Source organism: Drosophila tropicalis, unplaced genomic scaffold, assembly GCF_018151085.1.
Source record: "Drosophila tropicalis isolate 14030-0801.00 unplaced genomic scaffold, ASM1815108v1 contig_4, whole genome shotgun sequence".
Lineage (NCBI taxonomy): Eukaryota > Metazoa > Arthropoda > Insecta > Diptera > Drosophilidae > Drosophila > Drosophila tropicalis.
Genome location: NW_027172862.1, coordinates 551,866 through 571,878, shown reverse-complemented (window position 1 = coordinate 571,878; position 20,013 = coordinate 551,866). Strand labels below are relative to the sequence as shown.

The 20,013-nt window shown below is 35.3% G+C and overlaps 1 long non-coding RNA gene across 2 annotated transcripts; it reads left to right on the top strand.

Annotated features, from left to right (window-relative positions):
* The first annotated feature begins 1,619 nt into the window (after positions 1-1,619).
* Positions 1,620-2,768, top strand: LOC137573356 (uncharacterized). 2 transcript variants are annotated; one of them, XR_011031852.1, is made up of 4 exons: positions 1,620-1,909; positions 2,001-2,171; positions 2,231-2,431; positions 2,507-2,768. It is a non-coding gene; the product is annotated as an uncharacterized lncRNA (long non-coding RNA). The 2 variants fall into 2 exon arrangements; XR_011031853.1 differs by having other exon boundaries at positions 1,998-2,171.
* Positions 2,769-20,013: the final 17,245 nt, after the last annotated feature.

Here is a 20,013-nt window from a genome sequence, read left to right as displayed (position 1 = left end):
TTTTTGTTAACAGTACAGAAGGCAAGGCAAGGCAAGGACAAGCGGCAACGACAGGAGTCAGATCAGGGACAGGAAACAAACAAGGACGAAAGCTGTTTGGCTACTTTAACTCGATTTGCGGTTAAACCCGAAAAAGATGACCTACTCTTACTCTCACCCCGAAAATAAGCCTTTGGGTAGGGAGTCATCTACATTTCAAATTTGATGGCCTGTCCTTTTTCTTAACACACAGACATAGAGGGCGTGGCATGTGTGTCTGTCTGTGTGTGCTTGTGTCTGTGACTAACAAACAAATCAACTCAAATTCAATAAGTTTCTTTTTTTATTTTGGTTATGGCCCAAGGCAAAGGAATAGATGACTGGGGCAAACGCTTTTCGGCTTTTAATAAACGCTCTTGCCCCCCCGCCCCAACACCCTTGGTTAACTCATAAAAGAGCTAAGAATGTAATATGATAATCAAGCTGAGTGACGAAGACCACAATAGAAAGTCCAGCGATAACAACGACACCAAGTACCGGTATCCGAGAACCAGGACCCAAACTGGTCCCGGGACCACCCTCTTGCCATTTTGGTCATTTAAAACAATTTCTTTTGATTTCCTTTTCTTTTTTCTCTTATTTCGCTCTCTATGCCTTGGGTCTTTTTGCGCTATTTGCTTAAATGTTTACGTGCAATTTAACTTGGCCAAAAGCAGCAAGAGGGCAGCCAAGAACAAGAACTGTGTGTCGCGGTGTGGGTGTGGGGGCAGAGAAGACCATGGGTCATGGCAACCAGATGGCTCTATTAACTAGATATTATTAAGTGTTTTCCCTTGGTAAAAAGATTTGACCCATTTCATAACAAAAAAAAAAAAAAACAAAAAAGAGACACAACCAAGCGGCCAACCGATTCACAACAACTTCAGATTTTGTTTATGCAATTACGGTTTATAAGCCAATGTAACTGAAAACTTTCAAAACCGTTTGATGTTGAAACCCACCAAGAAATGAGAAACCGCTGACAAAAAAAAAAATCTTCTCTTGAAATATGTAATTGAAGTAGGGCTTCTAATTTTTTTCTTTCTTTCTTTTTTTGTGGCAGAAACATACATTCTTCATCTGACTGGATATATGTATTGCTATAGCTCCAACAAATTAACAGAAACAGAAACTCATCATTTAAATTTGTGTGTTTAATTAATAATTTTGTTATTTAGCTCTCATTATTTTTATTTTTCTTACAGAAATTCTTTTATATTTAAAATTGCCAATAACAAGATGTAAAGAATTTGATGGAATTTCAAAGCTAAAACTTTCATCGGTGAAGAAACTTTATAAACCTTTATAAACTTGGAATCATCCTCTCTTTTTTGAGACAAGTATAGATCTGATCAGATAATGAGATAGTTATTTTGATTAGACTTTCGCTGGCATAATAATTTTCATGAATACAAGTAAATGGATTCATATAGATCAACAAATATGTCCGAGCTTAAAGAATCGTCTAAAAGACAAAAGTAAAAACTTTGCAAACACATACAAAAATGGTTCCGTCAAGGATAATGGAAACGTCTTATTTTATATTTGTATGTAAATGAATTTGAATGAATTCATTCTTAATTGAAAAAGAAAAGAAAAATCACATTTTAGTAAAATTTAGCAAAATACTTCAAATTAAATTGTGTGTTATATATTGTAATTTTACACACTGACACAAACTCATGACACTACCGAACCCCTGAAATTGCACACACAGACACAGACGCTAGAAAGTCATCGTCCCGGTTCCGGATGCCAGGCCAATGCGTGAGGCAATCGATTCACGTCCCGTGATCGACAGAGTTAATTGAAGAAGGATTATATCATGTGCTGGTGCATTTCCACACACAAACTTAAACTTTTGGTCGTTGTCCTAACATTAATTGTGGCGGTAAGCAACACAAATTTGAAATCAAAGTGAAAGTGAAATTTCTTTTATTTTATTTTATTTTTCTTTGGTTTTTCTCTAATAACCCAAGCAGGTCGACGGTGAGCTTAAAGCCTCAATAAATGCCACGCTATTACTATACTATAGTAAAACGAAATTTGTATGGTTTTTGATAGCGCGTTGTTTATTGGGCTTTACGTTAGCCATTTGGGCCCTAATCGGTTTCTTTGCCCTCTTTTTTGACTCGGTTGCTGGTGTGGCCATAGTGAGTACCTACAAACGATGATGATAATGGAGAAGATAACTCATCAAGTGTCTCAATAGTATTCCACAGGAATCTGTTCAATTACAGTGTTTGATATCGCTTGTATCTTCTGGGAAATTCATCTCAATTCGCAAGGTTTGCCACTTGCCCTGCGGGAGAATACAGGCCGTATGGAAGCTGAACGTCGATTATTAACAGAAGCTGTTAAATTAGAACAGGGCATTGCAGATGTAGTCATGGTTTTTTTGGTATTTGTTCAGGTTAGTTTTCATGAATGTCAAATTAATTGACACTTAGAGTTTCATCCTTGGGCGCGCCATTCTATTCCATTTCAGGTGGTGGTCAACATTGCTGGCTGGTGGCTAGCTACGCGTTTGCGGAAATACCATGCTGATGAGGAGCAATATGAACGGGACAGGGCCCATCTTGAAGAGATTCGTAACGCACAATTTGGGTAATGAAGACAGTACTTTGGACATCATTATAAGAAAGCTGACCAAGAAGAATACGGGGACAAAGCGTGTCCTAATTTCAAAAGGGGGCCCAGTGTGCCAGTTGAAATTGAATGCACAGAATAGAGGACACTTCACCACAACACTTGGCTGTTCCTCTTTTACTTTACGTTTTCTCGTCTTTTTTGTTTGGGTGGTTCTCTCTCTCTCTCTCATTCTTTCTCGCATCCCCATTCAGCTTGGGGCTGAATAGAGTGAACAAAAAAAAAGAAAAACGACAAGAAGAAAAAAAGTGAACAACTTCTTGTCTTGTGCAAATTGGCAGTTGGCAGTTTTGGCTAAACACAACAGAGGTTTTGGGCAAAGTAAAATTTAGTCAGAACCCTTTTACCGCATCATCATACCTCCCCCCATTCCTCCATCTGCCCCTCTGTCAGGGTTTGCTCAGGGGCATTGGCTTGATTGGCTTTGCCTTGCTTCATTTCACATCTCTCTCTCTCTCCCACTCTCTGATTTTTGCGAATCGCTTCGCTTTCTCTTCATTTATTGCATGCAACAAGCTGCAAATTGACCTTATCAGGTCATGGTCAATGTCACTGCCAAATAGGAGTGTGAGTGACAGTTGCAAAATGGGCAGAATGGGACATGGTAAATGACTTCCATTAAAGTTATTTTGAAGGCAATGTGTGTGTCATAACTCATTTGTTAATTATATACATTAAATTATTGTGATAACAATAAATGAATTAATAGATTTATTGCTATAATATCGGGTTTACAATCTTAATTGATCTTTTGTTTAGATATGTATAACAGAATGAGTTTTTAAGCGTTATTAAACATTGGTTGATATGCATTCAGCTCCTGCAATTAGTTAGCCAATGTAATTACGTTTTTTAATGTTTTTTTTAAGTCCAACGCAAAAAAAGATCTCTTAATCGGTAATTCATATCAGCTGATTACCAATTTTCAAATTGTACTTTAAATATTTTGAAATTAAGCAGAGATTACTAAATGGCTGATTGATATTTTCCACATAAAGCCTCGACTTAAAAATAAATGTTTAGCCAATTTAAGGGCATTGAAAAATCGTCAATATCATTTCATTTGAATTCCAAATTATCATTTATATTCAATGTTTGAAAATGTCAACAGCTGTTATCAGTGGAAAATATTCATTTCACACCCACACCCACACGCACACACACACACACACTCATCCACGCACATGCCATTGTCCTTGAATATGTGTGGGTTATTTGAGGGAAAAAGTGGGTGGGGTAAATGCCAATTAAAATGGATTTTAAACTCTTATGCGAGTTATGCTTCTATGAATCTTATGACTGACTGACTGACTGTCTGTCTCTCTGGGCGTTGTCATTGGTCGCTCTGACATCGTATTAAAAAGACATTTGCAATCATACAAAAATTGTCATTACACGGATTTCCTGTTTCCGGTCACAGAATTTTAATGGCTCCCACACACATACACACATACAAACACATATACAGACACAGACACTCAGACTTTGTACTTTCCAGCATACAAATCTTTACTCTCTCATTCTAACATTTTACGCGGCATTTTTTAAATGCCGGCTCAAACACTTTTCAAAACAACAGAAAAAAAAAAATTCAAACGATTTTGAAAATGTTTGATAATATTTGTTTTTTGTCGTTATCGTTTTTTTTTTTTTTTTTTATTAATTACTTTTCTTACACAAAGCCAAACAAAGGGTTTGATTGCTTAGCAGTCGAGGGAGCGAAGAGCTCGAGGCGGGGAGATGGCGATTGTTTGGTTGGTTAACAACAAAAGCGGGAAAATTGTTGCAGCTTTGTTTGCTTCTCTGTTGTTTTGTTTTTGGTCTGGTTGCTTGTTTGTTTGATTCTTTTTTCTTTAATGTTCTTTTTGTGATTAGCTTTTTGTTGCTGGTGTGATGTGTTTTGGTTATAATTTCGGTTTCGTTTCGGTTCGATTCGTTTTAATGAAGATTAGTTAAGCGAGAAGCGTATAACATAGAACTTAAAGGCGTTTAACGGTTAAAAAAGCGTCCCGCGTCAGCATTAAGCGGACTCGGTATCCGGCTGAGTTTTTCGCATGTCAACACGCGCCAAAATGTTGCTAGCGACTGATGTACTGAGGACGAAAGCATCGCCATTGCCACATCCGACCATGAAACTCTGTCCGTGTGTTTGTCTGTGTGGGTGTATTCGGGTGGTTGTGTATGTGTGTGGGTGTATGGGTGTGTGCGTGTGGGTGGGGCCCTGGTAGACATTCATTGAGAAAAACACCGAAATACCGAGAGCAAACCTTTCGGCCTCTTACTGCGATTGGTGGGGAGTGAAGGAGGATGAGGGTATCGCACGTAGTAACAAGACAAAACAAAAATCAGATGTCCATATTCGCCTTAAACTTCCCTCTAGCAGCTGATGCTGTATGCCAAAGCTCTGCCATTTTGGGGGCAAGCTTTTAAGCTTGGCTTCAGCGCAAGAGCAGAACCTGCACAAACAGCTCTTTGTTGCAGGATAGTAAATACAATGCGAGAGAGCAGTTTGTCCTTTAGAAACTTGGCACTTGTTGCATTCTATATATGGGAAATAGTAGTTCTTGGAATTAGTTTCTTTTTCTGGATCTAGAGTTATCAAAGTGAATAGATAAAATATAAGGACTTGTATTAAAAATTGCAAGTTTTATTTAATAATATTTCAATATACTATAAACAAAATATGTATTAATCAAATGTTGAGTTAGGCATTAGCATTTTAAGATGGATATAATCCCCAAAAATTGATAATAGTGTCCTTCAAAAAGTAAATTATTTAGCAATTTGATTCCAATACATGACTTAAATTATACTGTGATTTCATTTTTAATTGGCAACGGTTCTACTGGCTCTTCTTTGCAGTGCAGCTTTTTTTACTCTCGCCCCCAAAAGCTTTCTATGTGATTTACCCAATAAACAACTTTTTAGTGTGAAACATGAACAGAAAGTTTCCATTAAAGCTGTAAGAAAAAGATTCAAACATAGTTTTCGAAAGGATAAAATTGCGTGTTTTTGATTTCTTAAATAAAAATAATGAAAATACATTTCTTTAAAAGCAATGCATTTTGAATACCTTCTATTAATTATTATTACTTTGCCACTAAATTGTGGCATTTAGTTTGAAATACTTAATATCCTTTTACAGAATATGCAAATGTCTATCTCTAATTTGTAAATCTGTTCATTTTTAACGCTCTATGTCTTCTTTTTTTCGATTCTCATTAGAAACAAGAAAACATTGTAACAGCTTTCTGTGACAAAATGGATTTAGGATTTTTTTGTTTGAAACAAAAATGTCACATTTTCATACATATCCTAAATCTTAGTAAAACGTTTGATTAACGCAAATTTCAAAATATATCTTACCTTCATGGGAAGGGAGATAAATATGTAAAAGTATTACCTGAGTTCAAATTCATAATAAATTGTTCATGGAGAGTGAAATTGGTGATGGATTTGAATTTACCATGAAAAATTTACCTGATTTTCTTTATAATCATAATACGTATCATTTAGAGATATTTTGCTTAGACTTTAACAAATTTGTAACTTAATTTTGTAGCCTAAATTGGTTTTGTCCACACTTTGAATAAATATTGACAAAGCGCACGTTTCCATACACAACACAAATTATTGTTATCCATTTCTCTATTACATTATTCAGAATTAAGAAGTCTTTGTACACATTAAAAGGACAAGACAGACAAGTTATTTGTTTGAGAACCCTTTCCAATCAGCAACATGTAAATCACTTAAACTATGTAGTTACCTACCTGGACATTATGTTCAAGGTGTAGCCAAACATAGCAAATTTCAGTTATCCCAACTCAAAATCTAGGCTTTACACAAACATGATGTCAAAGTTATGTACACAAATTATTTATTTGCCGCGCCATGCCGTCCATATGTTGTATCCATTTCAGCTCGAGCTGCTTGGCGACGATGGCTAGGGAACTTATACACATACATTTGTGTATATAAATATATATGATATTAAGTATACGACCTGATATGTCATATATACCAAAAGCAAAAACAACAAATTAGTTTGTTAATTTCCAGATTTCCGCTCAGCCACTCCATCCTCTTACTCTAATTAATGAAGTTTGTAGCAAGTTTTGACCCTTAGACATCATTAATTCACAAATTGCATGGACAGACCCAAACAAACAAATTCAATTTGATACACATACACACAGACACATAAACAATTTCCTTCTCCTCTCATCACCCGGCCCTGTCATCTTTTCCATTTACCTTTTAGATAGAGGATGTGAAAGTTGGAAGAACTATGTAATTTGCCTATGTGGGATGTGGGATGTGGGCTGTGGGTCGAACCGTTCGTTGTTCGACTGCGGGTTCGGACAGGGGGGTCGGAGTTCATGTAATGTCAACATATTACCACAAAGCTGTTCCATATGTGCTCTTTTGTAAAGTAAAGAGGGCAACAAGTGTGTACATGTATATATTAGGGCTATCGCGGGGGCTGGGGTGTGGATTCCAAAGAGGACGGATTGGCATAAAGGACACTCACCTCAATTGTTATGTGATGACCGCGTGAACGGAAATTGTCATCATTGCGTAGATTCTTAGAATCGATTTGCACATTGGTCTGCATTTTGAGAGATCCTAAAAATGAAGTTAAACGGAAATTTAATAAATACTTTTTATACGGCATAAAAAATAAAAAGATAGGTATTTACATAAATTTATGTATCGCACGATATGGCACAAAATGTTCGTTATTTTTTTTTCTCTCTTCTATTTTTCTTTGTTCTACCATCATAAAGTGCAGGGCCCCTTTTTGAGCGACGCAACGTTTAACGTTGATTGGGTGAAGACCATTCGACTCAATGATGCGTGACCTTGATAACTTTTCCCACAGCTTCAGCTCCAGCACAAGGATCTACTTCACTCCATTTCCTACTCTCCCTGTGTTTGAGTGCGAGTGCGATTGTATGTGTGTGTGTGTGTGTGTGTTTGTGTTTCAACATAAAACTATAAAACATGGCCCAGGCCCATATGCCCCGAAAATGATGGTCATAAAAAATGGTTGCCCCTGGAACTTGACTTGCTTGCCTCATTTTCCGCTTTTATTTTTTACTTTGCTCATAATTTACGTCTACAGCATAATGAAACTCAAATTCATAACCACAACGAAATTTATATTCTCTATTCTATATTAAATTTTTAAAATTACACTTACACTTTGTACTTTAACGAAAATAATACCTACATATATGATTTAAAATATTCATTATATTCAACATTTTTATTTAACAAACAGTTGATGAAATGGAATTCTAGCCCTTAATTATAATTAAAATAAAAAATTCACTCTCCTGAACTTCCCTTTTTGGTATGAAGTACTTAAAACATGCAAATAAGTTTAAAATTTATAGACAATTTAAATTTTCTTTTAGCAAATTGTTTATCAATATAGCTTATTTTATATACATATATCACTTTACATTTCAATATAACTCAAAAAAATATGCTAACAAATAATAATTATTATCACGCCCATTCAACAAATTTGGTACATGGACTCTTCTGATGTGTATCCTAATCAACTCCTCCAAGGAAAGTAATTTTCATCCATAATATCATAATAAATTTGGCTCCAAATGATAAAGGAAATTAAGATGTAAATTTGATATATGTACCCATTTCATTCACTTGATGCATGGTGCATATTGAAATTTTTAATGTGACGACTTATTTATTTAATTTTTTATGAAATCTCTTTGCACAAAAAAATAGTCACAAGAGGCTTAACCCGAAGAAAAGCCATGAATTTATAAAAATATTCGTCTTGTCTTTTATGGAAGACAACTTTGTTGTTTTTTGTTTTTACGTCGCCAAATCTGGTCCATATTGTGGTTAAAGTCGTGTGTTGTGATATGATAATTCAATTATTGACCATATGATACAAGCAACCAACTAGGACTCGTGTAGCCCCCTTTCTTTCCTTTTTAAATAGACTCTTTTAATAGTGCATAAACTTTTTTTTAAAGGGTAAAGAAGTAATATTTGATGCCTTATGGCATTATGGGTAAAGAGCTAATTTATCGATTTCAAAGGAAACATTACAGCAACATGTCGTATGAGTGATATGGAGACTGAAGTTTTTGAAATATTTTTAAGTAAAATAAGAAAACATTATGCCAACAATTGCAAAGTCATGTCGGCAACAATCGCAATCAGACTTCGTCAGACAGAGAGTGGCAAATCTATTGAAACTTGCTGCTTGCAGCCAAACATGTAGCAAGTAACTCTCTGGTAGCCATTTGAAAAATTTAATTTGCGCCTCTTTATTTATTCAAAGCCAAATGGAGGCAACCTGGGAACTTACACAGAAAGCACACAGCACCGCACAACAAGAAAACTGCTGCAACATAAACTCGAGCAAGTCAGTTGAAGTTTAGCTAGACGCAATGTGCATGGTGGATGTTTGGTTGGTGCCACATATCCAATTGCTAGATGGAAACTGCAGTAGCAACTAGTCCCGGACCTGGACCCAGACACCATCTACACGACGTGGCTCAATTTGATGCAGTTTCGAGAATGCCTTCGGGGGCATCCACCGAATGTAAAATGCGGCTGGGACGCGGCAGACTTAAATCCAGAGACTGCTTTTTGCCCAGTTTCAGTTACAACATGGTTCCTATGTCGCCAGCTGGTTTGGATGAGCGAGTGAGTGGGTGAGTGAGTGAGTGAATACCATTGAATACTTGAACTGGGTGTTGAACAAAAATTTCCAAAACTCGTACACACACACACAGGCACACTATGGTAATGGTAACAGCCCAACTATGATAAAAAGGGAAACTTTATGTTACCCATTTTGTCATTTTAAAACGCAACCATGTATTTTCTTTTCATTTCCTTTTCATTTCTTGTCTTTTTTGTATCTTCCATCGAAACAATGTTGAACAATGCACTTCGTTTACTCTGATGTTGTACGACCATGTATGTAGCTTATTCATAGGCAATATTTGTATTTTGATGTTTTCCATTTTGATGTTCAATCAGAGCTCGATTGTATTGTGGGCCCAGTGGTGCACAATGCAGCCCAATGGAGCTCCGTTGGAGCTCGAATGTTTGTCAATGGGAAAAAATGCGTCTGCATAAGCAATTAGCTGATTTGAATGGCAAAACAGAGCACAGATAGGCAAAACACAACATCTCCAGAGACAGAGGCAGGAGCCACAACATGAATTCTCCAAGGATTGTCAAAGCTTTAGTTTTTCTACTCTTCGACGCTTTTATTTTTGCTTCAATTCTACTTTTTGTTTCTGTTCGTTTATATTATTGTTTTTATTGTTGTTGTTGCTGTTGTATTTTGCTTTCTGTGGCTTTGATGATTTTCGCAGAATCAGAAACACAGTCAAATGGTTGGGGCTGGAAGCCACAACTCAAATCCCATGGATTCGCAAACCAAGTGTCTATTATCCCCACAAGCATGTTTACATCTATGCGTGTTTTTGTGAGTGTGTTAGTCTGTCTGGATGTGCGCGCGTGTTTGGCATGTGTATGTGTATATTAGTATATAGTATAATATTTCATTTCTCAATTTTCGAGATGACAAACGCATTTATTCACAATTTATATTTGTTTCATCGCATATTTTTAGAAAACCTGCCACCAATATTAAGCTTTAACTTTTGATTTTACTCAATAGTCTCTTGTTCACTTCATAAGTTTCGGTCCAATAAGCTAGGTATGACATTATTACTGGTGACCCCGACGCAAGGGTCCCATCAAAATATTAAGAGCTTCGGTGGAGTCTCCAGACCACCTAAGCTCCCCCTGGAATCGTCCCTGCTTAAATGATCTTATGTGATCTTGATTTGTTTGTTCATTCCTTCAGCTTATTGAATTCGCATCAGAAGTCTCTCAGACTCAAACATTAATAAAGTAATTTATCAAAATTATATTTATATTTTCAAAATATGTATTCGTTTTTGATCAGTTTACCGTGACTGGGAATAGTGAAAAACACCCTTGAATATAACGACCATTTAACACAACGGCATACTCAAATCATTCGTGACAGTTTCCATGAGCTGGGCTTTATGTCTTGTTTCGGTTTATTGCGCGTGTGTGCGTGTGTGTGTGTGTGTGTGTGTGTCTGTAAGGTGTGAGTGTGAGAAGATGTTTGCGTTATCGTTAGCTAGACAATAAGCGGCACCAGCCAACTTACAACAATCAGCCGCAGATACTTTTTCACACACGCACACATAAATCTCAAGATGCTGACTGTCTCACATACATACGTATAATATGTATATATTATATGAGTGATGCCACGCCTATCTAAACCAGTGGGTTGAAGGCGATGGCAGTTGCCATTGTCATATGACTTTGTATTTCATTATTTATATTTATTTGTTGTTGTTGTTTTATGCTGCTGCTACTGCTGCTTCTGCTGCTTTCAATGTTGTTCTTGCAATAAAAATAACGCCAGCACAACGGAAATCTTAGCATACTTAAGTGGGCGCCAGCCAAGGATTGCCAAAGTCTGTGGCAGAGGCAGAGGCAGAGACAACGGCAGAAGCAGAAGCAAAGGCAATGGCAATGGCAATGGGCAGGATGTGCAGCAGTCTGCATTAAGACAAACGGACGCTGCCAAGTTCTTATTTGTAATTTCTATATACACACACACACATAAACCCACACAGAGACACATACACCGACACTTACATTCTCATATAATTCTTTTCGCCTTTGCTAAGACGACAACTATTTCAACTTGGAAAATTACACAGAGAAAAAATTTAATTAAAATTTCTGCCAGACTAAGCAAATTTTTAAGGTTTTTAATATTTACAATTTTTTAGTTGAATTCTTAACTTAAAGAACCCTTTGAAATAATTAACTCAATCAAATTATTTAACGGAAGAATTTTATTAACAATCTGAACTTCATAATCAACAATAAAAGTTCAATTAACATTTTTATATTCTTTTAGCTAATTGAAATAAAATTGTGGAAAAGAATTTACTTATGATTAATTTAATTGAAATTGAGATAAGACAAATTGATTTCTTTGGGAAAATTTGTAATTTTTTGCAACTTGTCTTCATGATTTTGCTTAAGTGTAGAAAATGCCAGAGCAAAGTTTGTGGGGCTCCGCGAAAAAAACAGAATAAATGAAATAAAATAAATACATGTTCGCGCTTGGTGCGAAAATAAAAACAAAACAAAAAAACGCACACAACTTGCAATTCCTTGAGAAGAGTGAAATTTTCTTCACCAAGTGCATTCAACTTAAAAGACGAACCAAGTCCCAAAGGGGGGGATGGCAGAAATGAAAGAATGGGCAAATCCAATAATTGACAAATGAAGCAAACGTTTAGAGGTGACATCAAACTATTAAGCAAGATAGGGGAAAGAAAGGACAGGGAACAGGCAACAGGGAGCAGAGAGTGGGTGAAAATAGAAAGTGATATAAAGTGAAGATTGCTTTCGAGTGTTGTATAAATAGGTTAATAGCATGAACTCTAATTGTGTAAAGGAGTTGTTGTAAAAGGACGAATGTTTTTACTCTGAGTTTATTCACTTCTTTAATGAGTAAGGCAAATGGCTTTTTACTCCCTTCAGTTAAACGAAGGTCTCTGGAAAATTTAAATATTTATGATCCTTGTCCATGCCCTTTCAAATCTAATCTGAACTCCGAGCAGCTAACTGACTTGGCCAAATTTAAGGACAAGCCAACAAAAATAATTCATTCCCTGATTACATTTGCTTTTCACATAGATTTCCCATTGCTTAAATCAGCTTTGGTTTTTCGCATTGGCAGAGCGGAAATTGAAATTAGTATGTATAATTTCCAAGCATTTGCAAGTAACTTAAAGGTGGTCAATTGTTAGTTATTTCCTTTAATTTCTATTTGATTGACAAAGGCAAATGGCAGCCGGATAAGGAGAACAGAACAACAGCAACAACAACACAAACTGTTGGCAATGTGTAAGGAAAAAACACCAAGCACAGAAGAATGTAATTGAAATCGCAACACAATAAAGTGCCAACCAACCACGCCCACTCATAAAGTGTGCCTCCCATTTACATTTACACGGCAACATAAAGTGAGTAACGCGCGTGGCAAAAGCAAAAATAACAACTCCTAGAAAAGTAAGTAGGTACATAATAATAATCATAAATAATCAAAAAAAAAAAAAAAAAAAACGAAAAACGAAACGAAACACTTAAATATTATGCGTACATTGTGGTTAGTACATTGGTTAGTAGAAAGTAGTAAACCAAAACAAATTTCACCTGTGACTCTTTAAAGTTCATTGAAAATATTCCTGTTGCTTTTTATTAAATTAAAATCATCTAAGTTGAGAAAAACGAAGAGAAACAAATATGTACATATATATATATATATATTCGATTAATCAAAGAAAGAAAGATATTTTATCTTTACTATAAGGAGAAAATTTCCATTCAAATCAATGCTTGAAAGTTTGTTAACCATTGAAATCGTAAATCGATTCTATTACCATAAAAAAGAATGAATTGAGAAGAGGAGACAGCAGAGCAGAAAAACAACAACAAAAATTTAAACTAATTTTTCCTTATAAAACATCTTTTTTAACTCGTTAAGAACCCTCGTTTATTAAAAAATAGTGGAAATCAGATTGAGTGTTTGTAGTTTCCTAAATTAAAAGAACCTTTAAACCCCCTTTAAACTCGCATAATGTATTTTAATCCTTAAAGTTGCTTAATGTTAATAAAAATTCAAATTTCATCTAAAATAAATGGTATTCACTTACTGCTGAATGCTGTCGAACTGTGCTGGAATGGGTTGGAAATGTTTAACTCATATGTCTGAAAGGCAAATCAAAGGATGTAAACTTCAAGATGGTCTCCTAGCCAGAAAAACAACTCATTATTTTGAACAATACCAACCATTTGGTATATAACAATCCACAATTCAAATCAAGGGATCGATTGATTAAAATTTGTTGGGAATGTTCGAAATGACTATAATGATCTCCTTAAAGTATGCAATAGCCTGCAAAACTATTAATCTTTACTTTTGGTACACCCTGAAACTTGAAAGAATGGTCTATAAACCATCCATAATTCTTATCCACAGGATATTCAAACACTTTCTACAATTCGACATACCCAAATGTGCCATTTTATACTCCACTATCATTTAATTATTCCAATAAAAATATATTGCATAGCGACATGAGTAAAAGATTGAAGTTAAGTGTTAAGTGGGGCTAAAAGGTTTTAAAGGCAAATGCTATGCCCTTAAAAATAAAAAAAAAAAACCCAGCGCCATTAAATTTTTAACATAGAGTAGAAAAACTGTATAAAATTATGAATATATGTATAAAAGCGTTTTCCTTCTGGCAAATTTCTCCTTCCGGTTTTCAGAAATAAAAAAAAAAAAAAAAAAAAAGGGGTTATACAGGAGTTTTTACATTTGTTTGACATGCGACACAGGCAAATAAAAAGTTTTATAATGGAATTGACAGTGCTGAGCGATGTTGTGGTCTGGAATGGTGGAGCAGGCGGTTGTACGACTCAATTTTGGGTGGTAACATAAAGGTAAAATTAGACATTTTGGTATGAGAAAGCAATTTGGCAATGAGTTGCTGCTCCTTCATGGTCTTTTGGCCATGAGATGACATCGAGCAGCCAAGTTAATTTCATTGACTTGGCTCCAAATATTTACTGTCTCTCTCTGATTTCGTCTTGGCGCCCCGCGAAATAAGTGCATTTGTGCGTGTGTGCGTGTGTCACTATGTAGTTGTTTGTGTGCGAATATGCGAATGTTTGTATGGAAGTTGCTTTGGCTTTTTGGCAAACTATTTTGAAGCAAATGCAATGCCACTCAACCAATGATGGTAATTTTGCAACTGTTGCACTTTACCCCAATGCCCCACACAGTCACTCACACATACATACAGAGACTAGCACACCCACACGAAATCCAGTAAATATATAAGTAAGTAAATTTGTGTTGGTCTTTCAATTTCAATGCTAAATTCAAACAATGCCAGCAACATTGGCGCCCACAAAAACTCATTTCAGTCTAACTGAATTTCTAGTCCAAAATGTTGATTCTAACAAAGTTGAAACTTGCATGTCTTATATGCATACAAATCTTTCTTCACAAAACTAGAAAGAGAATTGAAGAGAAATACATACATATTTATTTTGCAGTGCTTTAATTTTGAAATGAAAACACAATAAAGTATGATTACTTATTTCAACAACATTGTCTTTTTGTAACTTTTCAGTTGAGAGTTTACATTTAGATTTTCTACTTTAAAGGATTGATTTAATTAGTTTATTATCTTTTGATACTTATGTAAATATATTAAAATTGTGAATAACTATATATATTTGGTTAGACGGAAATGGAAATGGAGATGGACACGGAGACGGAGAATCGGTTGCTTATACATACATATGTACATATGTATGTGTAGGATGTGCGATATGGCGGTAAACAGCTTAAGTTCATTAGGCCACAAAAATTGCTTCACTTTGCACACGCCTTGCAATTGGCACAAAAACATCCACACACACACACACTTTTTTGCTTTGCGCTTTCATGAAAGTTGAATGGTATTTATTACCCAAACATGCGCCTGGAAGTATGCAATTCTTTTTTATATCTTTTACTCATTAGACGTAAAAGTTTCAGTTCTTTGCCCATTACGATCTGCACTGTCGAACGTCAAAAGTAACTACTGCAAATTGGCAATCAGAGCTCAAGCTTCTATATTTATAGCTTCGTCCATGGTTTGGAAAACCAATTGGTATTAAAATTTGAAAGGCACAGCCCAGCAAACGCCTAGAAAAGTGTCCCTTTATTAACTTGAGCTGTATATCAAGAGTTTTTTTTTTTTCTCACATGCCATATTAGTTATTCGAAAAGTTTCTGATTTCCTAAAACATCAACGTGTATTATATATATCCTTGAGGATAATTATCTGTTACGCACCTCCACACACACACACACTCTCACAGTTTCATAAGAAATATATACAATTTCTATAGCATACATGAAGGGGCACTGGGTCGAGCACTTAGTTAGACTAAAAGTGCCCCATTGTTTCGACAACTTTCATTGTGTGTTGGTATCATCGTATATGTGAGTGTGTATATGCATATGTGTGCATAGTAGAAAACGTGCTACGATGAAATATCTGAATGCAAGCCCAACCCAAGCTCTAGGCGCAAATGAGACAAGCTCATTAAAAGCCCTTTAAGTAAAGGCTATACGAAGCTACAACTGGCAGTAACTTTAAAGCCTTAAGATAAAAGTGTTAGAATGTCAAAAAAAAATACAAAAACAAATGTACAAAGAAAAAAAACAAAAAAAAAAAAAAATAAACCAAAGACAAATTTGTCATACTTTTCTTTCATTAATTGCCAAGGGGCCGAAACAAATAGCAAGGAACAGGCAAAAAGCAGGCAGACAGGAAAATGCCCAAACCCAAGAGACACTTGAGAAATACTAAAGAGCAAAACAAGAATCTAGGGGAAAATAAAGAAATCTAGTAGAACAAAGTTCTTCGTTTTGTATGGCATTTCTTACAACAACAATAACAATGAAAATAGAAAATCAATGAGACTTAAAAGTAAGTTATTCAATCAAAAATGATTGCTTCACGATTTATAAGGCTCATTGACAAGTCTTCTGTAAAACCCTTTCCTTTCCTTCTTTTCTGATTTGCTTTACTTTTAAAATTCTCAATTGTAATAGTTTAGAGTAATAGCTGAGGGTTATTTGTGATATTGATCTGCAGAATGATCTATCCATTTCTTGATGCCGCCAAATTTTAAAATTAAAAGACCTTCTAAAGAGTCTAATGATAACCATAAGTAGGTAATTCAATAAGTTAGTAACCAAGTCAAGAGCGAGCAAGTAAACCAAAAGAATCAAGTGTAAGGAGACTAATGTATTATTTATCTTTTTTCTGATTCACTGACAATATTGATAAAAATGGTAAATTTCAAAAGATAAACTCCCGAACAAGTTGTCATGGTTGAAATAGATAAAAATCTAATGGGAATTGCTTTTGACTATGTGTGTTCGTGTCAGTTTATTGGTGATTTTCTTAGCAATTTTTATCCATTTTTATTTCCTCTTTGTTATTTATTTACGTAGTTTTGGTTTGGACATGTCGGAAAGCGAAACTTGGTCAATTAATTTTAAAGCAAATAAAAACAATGGAAAAAAAAATGAAATGAAAAACAAGAGAAAAGTGCCGCCTGATGATGATGATGATGATGATGATGATGATGATGATGATGATGTTGCTGATGATGATGGTGATGACCACTTAAAATAGTTTTTTTTTCTGTAGCGGCAGTTTCCTGTTGCGCATACAACCACCAACTGGCAGGAGGCAGAATGAAGGAGTCCATTCGAGGTTGGGGCAATCCTGGTGTTGTCATCATTTGTAGAAAATCCGTTTGCTTTTCCCTTGTTCTCTATGTCTTTTTCTCTTGTCTCTTTTTTCTCTTGATGTTTTTGTTTTTTTATTCTTTGGGCAACAAGTTTGTTATTGTTGTTGTTGTTGTCTATCGCGTCCTGGCTATAGACTGAGTGACTAACCAGCCAGCCAGCCAGCCCGCCAGTATGCCAGCCAGCCATATATTCTCATTGAGTTTAATGCATTTGAAACCGCATGCTTAAGTTTCTACCCAATAATAAATAGTTGAATGAGTCCAAAGAACGTGCTTTGAATACCTAAGAGAATCCCCAAACTGAAAATGAACGTGTACGAGGCCCACTCAAGGGAAAACGTCGACAATTTGTTGAGTTCCTTTTCTTTAATCAAATACTCTAGCGAAAATTCATCATATTAACGTTAATATTTCAACAAAAGTAAAAAATATGAAAATAAAATGTTCTCGCTTAAAAAAGAAAGTCCATTCAAAAACAATTTTCAAGTCTCAAGTTTATTGATACAAGGATTTGTCAACAAACCAGATGAAATGCGTCTTATTTAAAGGATTAAACAAAAAAAACAAAACCTTAAGTAGATATATATCGACAAACATGGTTTACACTTGAGTCCATTCGAATGGTTATTTCTTTTGGGGTTATATTCACATCAGAACAAGCAACAGGATTTAGATAAAGGACAAACGATAAATTTGCCAATTTGAAACAAATCTCTAGATAGATAGTAAAACCTTTTGGGATAACGAAAACAAATGACTTTGAAACTTGAAATTCTGGCTTAAACAAAATGTGATCGGCTACAAATTCAAGGTGGTAGAAATTCTTTTCAGATTGACTGTCTATCAATATTTTAGTCTGCATACTAAAATTTATGGATGCGAATTTGTACACACTTTTTACTTCAATTCTTAAAAGTTCACACATGTTTTATTAGCAACCTTGGTGTTTATATGTTTTTTTATGCTTTTGTAGAAGATTCAACATGTTCTTGGAGTTTCATGTGCTGGTCACTTTGTTGGCCCTCGAAACAAACTTGTCTAACTATAACTATTTGATTACACTGACAATTGGCAATTGTTATTTGTCGCTTTTTTGTTTTGTTTTGTCTGTGGCAAATGCTGTCTTGTTGATGGGCCAAAGATAAATCCTATCCATGAGATACACAGAGTCACACAAATTTGACATTTGACAAGGGCTTAAGGCGCCAAAGCTTTAAAAGGCTACAAACGGTTTCCCTTCTGCTAACACTTAAGTGAGGTTGTGTGTGTGTGTGTGTGTGGATGCCTGGCAAAGTCACGCCCCCATTTCGTATGCCCTTCGGGCCATAAAAGTTGAGATGAATTTTATTGGTAAGCAGGCCACACAAACTTTATTGGCACATAATTTGTGAGCAATAGATGACCAAAAGTGAGAGACAAAGACTAAAACCAAGAAGGGAAATGCGAAACGAAAAATTCCGGCTGAGTACGAGTGTGTCGTGGCCATAAGCCATCAAAGCAATCGTAACATAATGGCAGAACGGAAACGGAAATGCACACGCACATAGACAAAATGTTTACGAATTAGATAGGGACCGACCAAGACTGATAGCGAAACGGATGCAAAACTAAAAGAAGTGAATAAACTGAAATTGTAGCCGGATGCCCACTTAAGTAGGCAACAATTTTTGTACCAATTCCAAATGGAATTGCTGCAAAAACCAAAACCCAAACGAAAAACTTCGAGTTCTTCAGCAAGTGTATTCAATCAACACTCGAAACTTTCAGTCAAAACAACAACAACAAAAGATACCCCAAAAGATAAACAAAACAGTAGCAACAACAACCAAACCAAAAAAAAAAAAAGGAAAATGACTGAAAAACCTTTGAATGAAATTTATTAAATTTCATTGTTTTTTTTTTTTTTTTGTCATATTTTGGTTTTTTCTTCAACATTTTTTCGTAGAAACTGTGTTATAACTTTTTCTTTATCCATTGGCATTTGCAAGCATTAACGAGAGACAGAGAGAGAGAGAGAGAGAGAGGCGGAGAAGAAAATTGCATACAGAAACAAAATTTAATGCTGAGCCAAAAGCCATTGCCTACGCTAAAAGCATTTGCCCCCCTCCCCCTTAACCGTTACGGCAAAAATCTCTGACCATGCCATTAAAAGGTACACCGAAAATTGTAAACACTCTGTGTGTGTGTGTGTGAGTACCCCCTTCCTCTAATTCCATTTCCTCTCTTCCCAACCACCTAATATTGCCATTTAGGCTTTTTGGCTCGCCTGCGAAAAGGCTTAGCTAATGACAATTTAAGGATTTTGTGATTTTGTGTGTTATTTACATAAATTTACTTGCCTGCGTAAAAGCGGAAGGGAGTATCGGAAGTCTGCCCTGTAAGTGTATGCGTGTGTGTCGCGAGATATAGAAATCTCTGTCACTCGCTGAACATCATAAAATTTTATACTAAATCAAGAAGGTAAAAAAGAAAAGCAAGAAAAGCACCAAAAGAATTGTCCTAACTTTGTTCAAAGCATTGCGAAACTTTCTATACCCTTACTAAGTTGATTAAATACATACATACATACATGTGTATGTGTGTATAGTTAAATAAGCGAAATTGTTCAGCGATTTCGTTTGCATTTCTTTACAATTATTTGGTATCATTATATTTTATTTAATTTGTAAGTATGCACTTTTATTAGGGTATTAAATGTGTCTCATCGTCAGATGAAAATATAATTATAATAAGGACAGAAGAAAATATTTTATTAACTTTTTGGTGGAAAATTATTTTGGGCTTCAGTTTATAATTAAACTTGTCTAAAGTTAATCCATGTAAAAATTTAAGCGACTAGATTAATATAATTTAAACTTAAAGATGCTTGGGTTCGAGTTTCGACATTAATAATTCAAA